This window comes from Opisthorchis viverrini (genome assembly GCF_000715545.1).
Source record: "Opisthorchis viverrini unplaced genomic scaffold opera_v5_89, whole genome shotgun sequence".
NCBI classification, from domain to species: domain Eukaryota; kingdom Metazoa; phylum Platyhelminthes; class Trematoda; order Opisthorchiida; family Opisthorchiidae; genus Opisthorchis; species Opisthorchis viverrini.
The window spans coordinates 39,399-50,128 of NW_008751744.1; positions in this window are offsets into that span (position 1 = coordinate 39,399).

Below are 10,730 nucleotides of genomic sequence, written 5' to 3' on the forward strand. Positions count from 1 at the left end.
CTTACACTTTGTAGGTGCAAAATGCATACCAAAGGACGGGATGACTTTGGTCTGTTCATCCAAGAATACTTGCGCCTTCTCCTCTCCTTCGAACATGAGAACAACATCGTTTGCATATTCCAGATTGACAAGGTTTTCTCTACAGGCTATTTGAACATCGGGGCCTTGGCGACCCTCCAGCGTTCGTCTAAGTAGTTCATCGCACAAGAAGTTTAAAAAGGAATCGAGAGAGTGGGCATCGCTGACGGGCACCGCTTTGTGTACGCAGGCTTATGGAGAGCTCTCCGTACACTGTCTAACGTCTGGAAATCTGAAAATACAAAGCACTTATTATGTTTACAAACTTCTGGGGCAATACTTGGTGGTCAAGCGTCTTAAGAAGAACAGACCGATCAACCAAGTCGAATGCGCCTTGGCAATCCACGAACTTGCTCAGATCCTAAATTAATTGTCATATATATACTTATCGCCGCTGGGCAAGGTCTCCTTCCCATTTTTAATTTAGCTGTATCCGGTCAGTCATTATTAATTGGTGATAATGTCCATAACTCACGCTGAGGTTGAAAATGCTGAAAAGTCTGGCTGGTAACCGTTTGCGGTAAGCCGGCTTGTTCTAAAACGAATTATGGCAGAATATATTATGAACTGGAGTACATCTATGCATAAATGTGTCCAGCAATCCAAACAATCAAATAAAGATAGCATTAAGTGTTGTTTTTTAGTTTTCTAAGTAGAATGAAACACGCTGCGATATTTATAGGCATTTATTCAAGGCCTAAGAAACCTAAATAAACTGCTCCATTTTGCGTGAAAATAGACTTTCAGATTGCCTACTGTTGAACGGCATATGGATTTTATAGTCTGCCGCGGCTCTTCTGAAGTACACAGTTCAAATCTTTGTTTCAACCTTTGTTTTTTTTTGGAAAATGATTACCCATTTGGCTCTTATGTCTTAGTATTTACCCCTCAAACCTGAACTGTTAATTGTAGGTAGCATAAGTTTTCAGGGTATGGCGCCTCTCAATATTACGAAATGTAGGTTTTACGTTCACACCAAAACACCGGTATAGGCACGTTTTGTATAGAGTTTTGCAATTTTGGCTGCTCTTTAGTCCTCTTTTAATAAAACGTCGACGAGATAAATATCTCGAGAACATTTATTTGTTTACACTCTAAACTATAATTTTTCACCCAAAATACCCGATGATTATACGCCCTAAGATGTTGGTCGATGATATTTAGAAACTTGGTTTTTGGAACTCACTTGTTCGTTTAGAAGGTTATGGAGCGTAAATAGCGTTGCTGCACACACAAAAGATCTAGGCCTCAACGCTTTTCAGGGCGTATTCGTGGGGCATTATTTCTTTAGACCGCTTTCATTCATTGACGCAATTATCTATTTAACTACAAGTCCAAAATTAAATAACCCCTTTTACTTGAAAAATACACTAATAGTAATTAGGCAGCAAAAAATTATATGTCGCCCGAAATCAAAATTTGATGCTCCACAGATTTTGATGATCGATAAATGTTAGGTTGTTAGACTGACATGAAAAAACCATGACAAATTTTACACTAGTTTATGGTATCTGGTTTCGCTAAAAAATCTACGATTACTTCTTCTTAAATCCCAACTTGTAGGTAACTTACTGACTATTTCACATACTTTTCTGCTTTTGGATCAAGCGCCTTTTTCGTCCCCGCTGATGGAACTCAACTTGAACTGTATGTTGGATTATTAATTTTTGTCGGAAATGCCGCATGCACTTGCATATTCTGTGCCACTTGCATACTTTCTGTGGACACCATGCTTTTACTGCAATTATCTAAGTACCTCGAATCATCACTGAGGGAATTAGTCAATACTTTTTATTAAGTATAATAGGCAGTTTGACAATAAGTGTAAAAGGTGATTCTGATTTTGCTAACTCGGTAAGTGACATTAGGAGCAGCTGATAACACATACAGAGGTCTAAATGTATAACGTCAGCGTGATCAATAAGTATACATTTTTTGACACTCTCGTCGGTGTTAGGTTCGAAAACTATCCTTGAGGTCACCATCTTGAAACGGCACATCTAGATGCCTTTAAGTTGACCGTTTATCGCAATAAATTACATTGTTTCTAAACGCTAAAATGTGCTTCTTGTGAGTAGTGGATATCGTCAGCCAATAGACTTTGAGCTCGTCTACTATAAGGCTGCAAGTTACCCTCTTATGAAAGCCGAATCTATTCTGCTTGTGAAGTATGAAATGTCTAATAATGATTTTGAAGCTCTTGTAACCTAGCAAAGAGTATGTTGTCCTCCCTTGGACAAACTTTCGAATTGGCAAAGCTTGCTATGTTATTTTGGTTTTCCATTCACTTCACATTTACTGCGAAGCATCTAAAAACAGTTTACAAAATTGATGCTTATGTCGTTCTTCGAAACATTCAAACTGCAAATAATTTCCCCATACAACCTGCTGCTAAAAGGCAGGTAAAGCACTGTTCATTGTGGTTTCATGTTCCGAAGTTTGATCACTGCCGGCAAAAGAACGGGAGCAGATTCTGGTTATGCGAGAGTCATTTCTGGATACGTGCACACGAAATTATTTTAGTTACTTTGCAACAAGTTTCACGTTTTGTATCAAGTAACTATGACGCCTTTTGAAACCTATCTCATTTGTCGTAAGCAGCAGAGTGAATTGGCATTTTCCTGACTAAGTAACATGGTTCGCAGTTGGAATAACGCATTTTCCTTGTCGAACATGCAACGCGTACGCTTACATTCGGTGAGGTGGAACAAGAAACATTCAGAAAATCTTCAGCGGGCGCTATGAAAACATCTCGTGTGTCTTGTTCCCTCCCCGCTAGTCAGACCACTGAAGAACGCTCTTCGATCATCCAAAAAGTATTTATCTGATTTTTTGTAAGCGTTGCTTATCCTTTTGGATTCTTAAACTTATTTTGCAAAACGCGATTGTTTTACTTCTTTACTTCAAACATTTTACGGTTCTTCTGCGTTTCAGGAACTTTCGATTGTTTTCTCGGCATATGGCTCGTTTATTTCCGCGCATATAAATATTGGCAAACAGGCAATTTGTGATCACTTCCGGCAATGAGTTACCATAAGGCGCTAAATGTTGCAGCCGAAAATGTTGTGGTTGTAAATGTAGGAGCCTTTTGTGGCAGAAGTTGAATTGTCATGCAACACGCTATGGTCCGCTATTTCTTCAACTGATTACAATGAAATAAATTGCATCCGATATTTCCCGATTTATGTGATAAAACGCGAAATTTATTGCTTTAGGTTTTGACTTACGCTGCATCGGCGCTCTTCCAAAGCTCTGGCTAGTCAAGGTGTACGGCAGACCGGTCTGTCCTGAAATATCATGAAGAAATTGTTTTCATGCTTATGAGGTATCAGACACCAAACAACCGCAGAAAGTTGACACTTGATTTAAATGTTTTGTTTTTGTGCACAAACATCGGTTTGAACTTTAGGATCCGTAAATTGGGACATCAGTAATATCGCAAACAACGTAAGAACCGTCTTGTTACTTCAGTTTCACCGGTGCAGTGAAATATGATGAATTGTTTACACAATGTTACACTTGCAAAATTGTCCTGTCCTTGATAATCCTCAGATGCAAACGGTAGTTTATATTTCAGTTAGCATCCAAGATTTAAAATGTGTACCTCCAAGTCTTTTCCTCAAAAACCTTACCACTGAACCAATTATTTATGAGCGTATGGGTGGCGCCCATAGTGACCCGCAACATTTATTACATAGCATCATCTCTTCAAGCAGCACATACGTGCATTTTGGCTAAACAAAGGCGTTTTTCACAAATTGTTCTTTGCTGTGCAATATTTCTGACTTGTTTTATGGCTGTTTCTGAATTTTTTTAATAATCCGTGTCTCTAAGGTTAGTGCAAGTATTGGAGTTTGCTGATTTGCAGTTCAGAATTATTGTAACTATTTGTTGAGGCCTGTCAATCCGCGTAAGTTATATCTATTCGAAGGCTTTTGGGCACCGGCAGATTTTCATCCCCTGATATCTGAAGGTTCGGCTTTCCACGCGCATTTTGCATTCACCCACCATCTGCATGTTTTTTGGGTAAAAATGCGGCTGTATGGAATCGTTTATCCCTGAACTTACACCCTTGCTGTCGAGCAATATCGGTTGAAGAGCCATCTTTTATTATCGGGGGCTTCCACGGCAAAATTCGATGTCAAACTGCGTGTCTTTGGATGGGCCCTTATTAGAGCAGTGATGTGTTTTAAAAATTCGACTCCTGCATCTTCCACAAACAGGTACACCTTAATGCTACCAAGACACAAAGTACTAAATTGCAGTATTTGGGGGTAAAAGCTGCTCGATAGTCACTGAAATGTAATCAGTGCTTACTACCAATTTTATCTATCACATCTTAATTGTTCCCATTTATGTTTCGTCATCTGTTTGCCTGAATGCAGTCGTTCTCACGCAAGACGCACTATGTGATGTTAAAATATCGCAATCAAGATATATTTTGTTAGCCGGATTTGGTTTGTCAAATTTTCTTTGGTTGATATTTGGTTATCGTAATTTTAGAATAAGCACATGCTACGAAAGTAAGGCAGCTTATAACCGAAAGGTTGATCCAAATTTTCGAGCTGTAACATTTATCGACTGCACAAGACTGACAGCTTAAGTGAAAATGTGGCGCAAATTTGGGACTAGTTAGAAGAGCCTGGCAATTCGGTTATTGTTCCCGTCACCCTGCGTTTTCCTGCTGACGAGCAGTTTAGTCAGTCTGTGAAATAATAGTATCTTGGGAAATCTCGTGTGAATTTCGACGTCAAAATTTCCCTCGATTGTTGGCCTACTTTCTTAACTCGTGAAGTTTGATGGTTGTAATAATGTTTGCAAGTCAAAAGCAGAAGCGGGATTTTACCCTTGCTTAGCCGCAGGCAAATATTTCGCCACGCCCAGTCCGCCCTACGGCGATGGATTTGAGAACAAAGAATTTGGCGTAGACACAGAAACCAATCCACGTTTGCATTCAGAAACAATGTGGGAAATTGGGAATATAATGAAGTTGACAGAGTGGTATACTGAATCACTCAACGAGTCTCTTGTTAGGTAAATAATAGGCAATTTCAAATTCTGTGAACTGCGGTAGTGGTGCAGAAAATAAACTGAACCGTGTGCAGTTGGCCACCTTGTCTAGATCCACGCTACACCCAACAGAAATATGTGCGTAAATTGTGAGGAAAATATCGTAGCTAGCAGTGCAGACTTCAAGCTATTTTGCACGTCTCGCAAAGACGGTGACGCGACCAGCTGTCGAAGTGTTCTGCTACAAGGAGATTATTGTCAAGGAAATATAAATATATATTTGGCTAGCGAATAGATTTTAATAATAAGTGCCTGGAATGATCAAAAGTAAACACGTTGATGTGGACCACTGCAGATCATTCTTTCTGATTTGCAGGCGTTTCTATAATTACCGTCCAGAATGATCTATTGTATACTACGTAAAAGAATGTACGCACTTTGCAACAAGCTAATGAACCTACTCGAATAATATGATTGCCCGATCGAATATTTGACTGGTAATAAGAATCACATACCAGCAGTAGAACGGTGGGTAGTTCTTTGCGTTACTTGCACTGGTGGCCGAGTCACCGGAATTATGTCTGTAATGCGGGCATAAGTAAAGAAGGACAATGAAAAAATCTGTCTAGATATAGACAGTGGGACACATTATTAAACGTTTTTCATGAAGATAGTTATGCTGAGACGGAAAAAATGTTTCATCTCAATCAAAATAGAATGCTGTGTTTAAACAATTGGTACTCTATTTGCTATATTTATGCTCCCCAGTATAAAGTATTGCACAGTAATTCCTCTATACTTTGAGGACATCCAAGCAGTCCAAACCAGTGAATCCAGTGAAGTATATGACGGTAACTACGCAATTAGTTTCATGAACTTTGGTCTAAATTCTCAATGTTATTCCAGAAAAATTACACTTATAGCTGGTCGATTATCAATAGTTTAGCTTTGGTCATCGCAATAGCCAGCCTGTTTTCAAAAAGGTTGGTTCACTTGTAAAAAATCCCATGGTTGCATCAACGGTATGTAAACCATGTAAATATATTCGGTATCGTTTGTCGTGAAGTAATTCACAAATTGGTGGGACACAGTAGAACATTACTCAACAGATTATTTCATGACAAAAATAGAAAACTAAGCCTTTATTGATATGCAAATATTCTTTTTTTACGCAAAGCAAGCCAAACACTGTAATTCCTTGGCCCATATTCCTCCAAGTAATCCTACCAAACACTCGTTTTCCGTTTTACTGACACGACTGGTTTTGCGGCATTATTAGAGGGGCAAACATTTTGTGCAAAAACAACAAAAGATGATCTAATATACGTTTTACACCACGGAACGTTCACTAATTCGTCTTCTGAGTATCCAAAAATATTGTCCATCAATTATTTATCTCGGCATGTCCATACGAGAATCGTCACCATCAGCATCTTCAACATGAAATTCAACGCCAGGAACCCCTCTAAATGTATATTTAATAAAGTCTCTCTTGTACTAAGATCTCCCGCTGAGAACATGCTTATCTGTTATTTTGCCTTGTAAATCCAAATTTTTCCGTTCGCTTTAGAAATACTGAACCAGTTTAGCTTTCATATGTGGGTTCCCAGAAGATTTAGCCCTTCAACTCAAATATGGCATTACACGTGGGTCGGAAAAGCGTCAATTTCACCTATATATAATGGCTCATGGAGGATACATTTGTCTTTTGTTAACGTTTTTATTTTCAAGTCCACTACTGCCTCATGTCTATTTCGTGTGAGCACCGTGATTGCTTATTTAAACTCGCAAGTGTTATCAACCAGTACATGCGTTATAGCAGTATAATGTGAAGTGATCATGCGGCCATTAGTTTGTAGATAGTCTTCGTAAAACGCTTGTTTGTTTGGGTTTGATTATGGTCAACTTCTCAATTTTCTAGTTTATAATCACTCCATCATTCTAACCACGCTCTATCAGCCTCACCAACTCAAAGAGCATTATTACCACACAAGGTTCCTACTGTTTTGCGGTTGTTTTTTTATATATTCCTGCCCTAATTTTGCTGCCTAGAACGCGTAGAGAGCTAAGGTGTAAGAGGTATTTGAGTTCGTTTCCGACTTAGTCTTTTGACGCACTGTGAACTTGATAAATTAGTCAAGAATGCCAGACCAGACAAGATGTCGCATGGATAAATTGCCAGGGTTCACCTATGTTTAGTTGAAAATAATAAGAAAAAATCTTCACCGGTTACAGGGGACTTACCTTCTTCATCGTCCGAGATTTCAATCGCTTTTGAAAAGAGTTACAAGTCGAGATAATTTGTATAACCTGCACAGATATAACATACGCAACTTGCCAGCACGGCCACATTAATAGCGAATCCGGGAACGTAAGTTTAACCTTATCAATTAAAATGCTTGTTATAAAATCCAAGCGAGCTGTCAAGTCTAAATAAAGCAAAAGAATACATCTATTACTCGGTTTCTTATTTTGAACCAGAACAACTGAATACTTCAGTCATTCATGACAGTCTCAGATAGGTTACTGTTGAATAAAAACAATACAAACGCTGAACAATATTCCAGCAACGCAGATTTAGTTCTGCAACTCGCCCGGATCCAAGGCACTTTAAAATTTCCTCATAAAGCGTTGCAGGTGACTAAAAATCACCCATGAGACCATCCTTATGTGCCTGCTATTTTAGCACGGACAAAGCACTCTCAAGTAATTCAATCTGGCGCTTTTATTTCTCACTTATCGGAAAGGCATTATTGTTGCCGTGATTTGAGCTCCTCGCCTCTATTGCAGGAAGCATAATATACTCGCCAATTAATGCACGCACACACTATGCCATCTCGTAGTATTATTGTTTCTTCCGATTTTCCGGTCTTCATACAGTGGACTCGCTTGCTAATTTTTTTCTTTATCCATATGTTTAAACTAACTTTTGTCCTCATGGGTTAACTACCTCAACTCCACGATTAGCCGTTCAAGTAATAATTTCAGGTAGACTTGTGCTTAGATTTCTGCATTCCGACCTGCAACAAATCCACCCAAATTGGTTATTTGTCCTCATTTCAACTTATGGCTTGCGGTGATCTGATGTCCGTATTTTTTCGGACGGATTGTCTTTATGTCAGTCTGTTTCTTGCTGGATGCTTATCCATAATTTGACAAATTTGTCCCATTTCAGCTGACCAGTTTTTGACTTTTGGCCATCCAGTGATCAATGGTCCGTCTTTTTACTTCATTTTACATTCCTGCTTTAAACTCCAGATTTTTTAGCAAATGAAATCGGGATTTAAATGTTTTTTGAAGTTATAGGATCCTTAGCTATCATACTGACACAACTATTATTGTGTCGAGTCCTCCGACCTAATAAAAAATTATTTTGTAGTTAACACTGTAACAAAAGTTTTAACTCAGCCAAAATTATTGACTTCTACGAAATATTCTGTCACTATTCGGTTTAAATGGACTAAAACATAGGGTTTTAAAGTCATGTTAATATGAATGCAGTTTAAAACATGGTCTTGTTTGGTGATCTCAATCTCAATGCAGGTTATTTGATGCAACTTTTTCTGCACCAACGAAAAAGGACGAAAATTTCTTGCGACACAAATAAGATATATAAAATCAAGTCATGTTAATTGCTTCTTTTTGGCATTCTCACGGATGCATATGGTTGACATCTCCGTCAAGACAATTTTGTCTTTGGTTTGACTGGCAATGCAGAAAATAAAGAAATCGTCCGCCTAAGTGGACGAACCAAGGGCTTTTTGCGACTCTAGCTGTGCTTGAATAGTTTTAGAACTTTAAATTTATCAGTACATTTAAAAGAAAACTTACGTGCATCCACCATGAACCTTGGTCTTTGCAGTTGTTCTGCCAAAAAAACATGACATCTCATACAAATATTGTTCCTATCGTAAAAAACTTTGGGGAAAGAAAATATTTCATTATAAATGTTCTCAACAATTCCACTTCCCAGACGTGAAGTCACAGTTCTATATTTGTACCGTTCACCAAATTACACAAAATTTTATGAGTGGAAGCTGCGCATGATTGTCTACGCCCTGACGATGATTAATGAGCCATGAGAATTCACCCAAAAATATCTACGGTGAAACATCTTAGTCGCTGCTTTTCCCTGGGTGAAAACGCACAGAAGTTTCAACCTAATTTATTGTGGTGACTCAAGGGCAATTTTTACATCCTACTTTCACGAGCACCTGGCAGTCCAAAAGCATCTGAAAGCACTCGAAGACGTTTCAAGAATCAAAACACACCCACGTCAGCTTAGTTATATTCAGCGGAGACGACTACACCTGAATTATACCATCATAACCCTTTCACAAGGCTGCAAAGTGGCCGCGAAAAATCCTACGACCTGCTTGCCGTCAACACTCATCTTACAATATCCTCATAATCATCATCGAGTTCGTAGTCATTTTGCGAAATCTGATTATGAGTAACCTTAAGTTGAACTTGTTATTTTATTTTTTTCACAAAAGTTCCTCTGCCAAAGAGATTTTAATATAATTCTAGCCTCTGGCCTAGTGACGATACTTTGGATTTTTACCTTTACTGAGAGGCTAAAACTGATGAAGAATTATACCTCAAGGTTTTGGCAGCTTTTGGATGATTATCGGTCAACCAAACCATAATTCTGTTCGACCCTGGAAGATGCTAACACCTTTTGCCGATGGAGTTTGGATTTAAAACTTTTGTTGCATAGCAAAGACACTGGTTCAGTTGTGACAGTCTTGGTGGATAACTAATGCGCAACTTAAACTAATTTTGGATGCTAAGAGGGTACCCAAGAACAACGAGAGGTAGCTAAACAGCCCAAGTAAAGTCGCAGGCGTTCAATCACCAGTTTTATGGCTTAAAACCCAAGCTATACTAAACGCGCGTCACCCGTTGTAGCTTTTGGAAACTAAGCAATCTTTGGTGAAGTGACATTCGTGAAGCAGTATGGCTGCTCAATTAGAAGAAAAATTTATAACAACATTACGAATTGAGTATTCTTACTTACATATCTAGAACTCATATTTGGCAGCATTATATTATATCCGAACTTAATACCCTATGCTTGGGGTCCAGTGTATGAAACAAAGCACGCCATGTTATTACTCGTGAACTGGCACACGGATCACTAGAGTAAATACATGTTCTTGCTCTCCAGAACGAACATGTCAACGAAAAGACAGAATTGCCCCCGGTTTACATACTCGCAAAAGCTTAATAAATTATCTAGAAAGAACACCCGTAAACGAAGGGAAAGATCCTGTGAGATCCTGTGAGCTTTTTTATTATTTTACTTTGACTTTTTTCATCGATTCCCTATACTTTGAGCTCCTGCAGCCAAGTTGCAGGAAGCTAGCATTTGGTGTCACGATTTAGGAAATCGCCTTGGAAAGTGAGATCAAATATAACTTTTCTACAGGCAAAGTATCCAGTCTTTAGCTAAACCCAAGATCAGGGAAAGTGATCCAATATACGGCTTACATAGGCTATCTTGCATGCAAACGCCACAAATACAAAATGCACTAAGTTGGCTAGTCTGGTCGCGGAAGAGCTGGGAAACGGAAAGAAAGAAGGCAATCGTGGTCAAACTAAACGAAAGAGTTTCTTCTACCCACAAGCAGCTTGCAAAA